Source organism: Lemur catta, chromosome 1 (genome assembly GCF_020740605.2).
Source record: "Lemur catta isolate mLemCat1 chromosome 1, mLemCat1.pri, whole genome shotgun sequence".
Lineage (NCBI taxonomy): Eukaryota > Metazoa > Chordata > Mammalia > Primates > Lemuridae > Lemur > Lemur catta.
Window position 1 is genome coordinate 244,879,782 of NC_059128.1, and position 4,322 is coordinate 244,884,103.

A 4,322-nucleotide genomic window follows, 5' to 3' on the forward strand; every position below is an offset into this window, starting at 1 on the left:
CATTAAATATGGAGATTTCAGATGGGATTCTATCTGTAGATGACCTGAGCAACCTCTTACTATGCCTCTAACATTGATAGTAAGACAGAACATTCTATTACAAAGAGCAACAAAAACTATTAATGTGAGCTGACTAGTTACACAGAAAGTAATACAAGTTTTGCAAACTAAAGATTGATTTTAATCTCAAGTTATCGAGGGATTCACAGGGGCTCCTCTACCCTATTAAGTTCTACTGACTAGCCACTAAATGGGCGTGAATAGACTGTTCCCATATCCAGGTACTTTCAAACTGATCACATGTTAGCCTTTTAATATTAGAATTGTAAATAATATTAGTCTTTCTTCTAAGGGTCCACTTTACCCACCCGGGCCCACTTTACCCACCCCTCCTCTTCTACTCTCTTCATTCTACCAGTTCACATACATAAAGGTTGTTGTTTGACATGCTTATAGATTAATCCATTTATTGCAATTTAGTATTGCTACATTCTGATAAACACAATTGTCTGTCTGTCTGTCTCTCTATATATATTTAAAATTTTACTGTGTTATGGTTTCATTCTGAGCCACTCTTCTATGAACAGATAATTCTATCAATAATGTATTTGTTATAAACTCGCTTCTTTCAATGTAGGAGGAAGGCATTGCATCATAGTACAATTGTAATTTCTTTTAATTTTGGAATACAATAAATGTGTATTTGTTGAATACGTCACCTGATTCAATTATTCTATGATTATTTTAGTAATTATGAATATTGACATAATTTTAAAAATGTATTCATTAATATTGGGATTAGCTAATTATTAAGAAAGCAAAAGCCATAATAAATTAATTTAGTTAACTTAATCACAGTAAGAGACAAATACTGCCTAGACCCAAAGTTGCTTTTTAGCATAGCTAATCTAGTTAAACTGTCTTCATTAATTTGCCAAGAGTTATAAATCTTCATTTGTATTGTTAAAGGAGCAAAATATATTGTTCAATTTTATTTCACTTAGGTTTTTTTGAAAATAAATGACACATCTTTATTCTGGGAAAGTGGAATCCATATAGAAGTTATTGTCCACAGTTTCTTTAACAATTCATCACTATATCAGTTTTTTAGCATTTCAAGTTTGAAGAGTTTGATAACATTAAAAAACATATTCTCAATGGTAATTTCTATTGAAAAAAATTTTAAATAGTTCCATTTCAGTTGAAGGGTAACTTTTTTCCAAGAAGTTTTCAATTCACCCTCTGCTGTACCTGATATTGCTTCCATATTAACACTAAACAAGGAATCAGTTCAAGATATTAGAATGATTCATAAAGTATCAATAATGCAATATACATTTGTGAAAAGTGTTCTCATTGTGTTAAAGAATCCTATAATTTAGAAAGACTGGAATTATGCTGATATAGTATTATATTAATATATTCTGAAGGCAAAGATAATGCAAATTTTTACCTCTTCATTGAATTCAGTTAGTGGAAGATTTATATATGGTACCAGTGGGATATGCTTATCTATTTCAGAGATACCAATTTCTATGTGATTACATGATTCAGTTTAGCTGTGTAAAATGCATTAATGAAAACCAATTACATTATGGATAGCATGATCATACAATTTGCTTTACTTTGTAAAATACAGGATTATGTTAGGATTGAACTGGTATAATCATTAATAAAGTCTCCTGGCCTCAACCAATCCTCCCTCCTCAGCCTCCCAAATTCTAAGATTATAGTCATAAGCCACTGTACTTGACTCCCTTTGCTCTTAAAGTGTCCCGTTTTGAATAAGTAATATACTTATTATTGGATGATGCATTATACAGTTACTTTAATTTTTAAAAAGCCAATTTTAAAGTTATAAATGTTATACTTAATATCATACAAAATTCAATCTAGCACCTCTTGTACCATCCTGGATAGAGCTGGAGCCCATTCTACTAAGTGAAAAATATTCATCTTTATTTCTTTCTATTAAGAAAAAATTTACCTTATTTCATTACCATATCCAACTTTTATACTGAAGTAAATTTTAAATTGTTTTATTCATTTCAAACATCAGTGCTTTTTCTGTAAAGGAATCATATATTTTTTAATTCTGGAAAGCTCTAAGTTATTTCTTTAAACCCTTAATTTTCTTTACTCTCTCTATTTTTTTCTTCTGAAAATTGTATTAGTCATATGTCTAACTTCCAGAGTTTCTTCTCATCTATTTTTTACACTTCTGTATTGTTGTCTTCATAGTTAGTTTCTATTTTGTAGTTCTCTCTTTAATTATGTCTTTTTTAAGAGGGTAACCTATACATTTTATTTTATATCTTTTGTTTTCAGCAATTATTTTCAATTATTTAATGGATTCTATTTTTTCTTTGATTTCTTTGAACCCATGGTTAGCTCAGCTTTCAGATCTGACACTTTGGCTTTCCCCAGTGCTTTTGTCTCTAACTCCTTTTGGTACTAAGACCCTGGACATGGAAATTTTCAGAGATGTAATAAGATTACTCATGCTCTGGATTTTACATGGAGAACCAAGTTTCTGCTACACTAAACATTACATTAATAGTTAGGGATTTGAGGCATTTTGAAGTATATTTCTCATCCTGATATACATTTGATGTGTGCAGCTACAACTTCTAATTAGCTAGGACAAGGAAATCTTTTAGCCATTCCTGATGTGGGCAGATTTTCTTTCTTTTTCTTTTTTTATTTCAGCATATTATAGGGGTACAAATGTTTAGGTTACATATATTGCCCTTGGCTCCCCTGCCCCCACCCCCGAGTCAGAGCCCCAAGAGTGTCCATCTCCCAGATGGTGCATATCGCACTTATTATGTATGTATATACCCATCCCCTCCCCCTTCTCACATCTGCCCAATGCCTGATAAATGTTATTCCTATATGTGCACTTTGGTGTTGATCAGTTAAAACCAATTTGATGGTGAGTAGATGTGGTGCTTGTTTTTCCATTCTTGGGATATTTTACTTAGTAGAATGGGTTCCAGCTGTATACAAGAGGTGCTATATCACCATTGTTTCTTATAGCTGAATAGTACTCCATGGTATACATATACCACATTTTATTAATCCACTCATGTATTGATGGGCACTTGGGTTGTTTCCACATCTTTGCAATTGTCAATTGTGTTGCTATAAGCATTTGAGTGCAAATGTCTTTTTTACAGAACATCTTTTCTTTTGGGTAGATGCCTAGTGATGGGATTGCTGGATCAAATGGTAGATCTACTTGTATCTCTTTGAGGTGTCTCCATATTGTTTTCCACAGAGGTTACACTAGTTTGCCATCCCACCAGCAGTGTATGAGTGTTCCTTTCTCTCTGCATCCACACCAGCATTTGTTGTTTTGAGACTTTTTGATAAAGGCCATTCTCACTGGAGATAAGTGATATCTCATTGTGGTTTTGATTTGCATTTCCCTGATGATTAGATTTTTTTTTGTTTTGAAACTCAACTATGTACTTTAAAAAATTCTAATTACTAATTTATAAGGTTTATATTTTTGAAATATGTGTGTGTGGAGTGTGTAAAAATGTGGTATGTGTGTTTGATGCATATATTTATAGTACTATTTCCTAAGTCTGCTCAGTCTGCCATTTGATCTGGAAGTTCCCAAATTTGAAGTTTGATATTTGGAGTTTAAATGCAGAGCAGATAAGTCTAATAAGTCATTTTGAAATGATCACCAGTTTTGGGTAAAGTTCTATCTTAAGTTTTAGAGTAAGCCATCAAAGCAAGTAAATGAAGCATAATTATTAAAGAGATTATCATTGAAAGAGAGAATTTAGCAGAACATTTACAATTTGATTATCAAGCAGCAGAAGAGAAGCCACTAAAGATTCTCAAAAATAGAGTAAAAAAATTAGAAGGAAAGAGAGAAAAAGAGAGTAGTGTGTTAGTCACAGAATCAAAGATACGAGAGATTTAAAGGAAAAACAATTGGTTTGCGTTACTGAGACAAAGTAGACTGAGGACTGAGAAAATTTTTCTTGTTTTTTTGATGATTTATTATCTGATTATTAATAAGGAAGATTACTATTTATCTTAAGAAATACAGTTTCAGTGACATACTGGCATGGAAGCTATTTGATAGTTGATTGAATCTATTGAAGTTTTTTTTTTTTTTTTCAGTCAAACCAAATATATATTGACTACCTGTTTGTCATATACTGTTCCAGGTAATTGGGAGTAAAAGAGAGTGTCTGTCCTCAGTGAGCTTACATTCCAGGTGGAGAAGCAAATGATAAGCAGGTATAACAAAAATATATAATGAATTGGCCCTTTGTATGGGGTCATTAATATATAACATC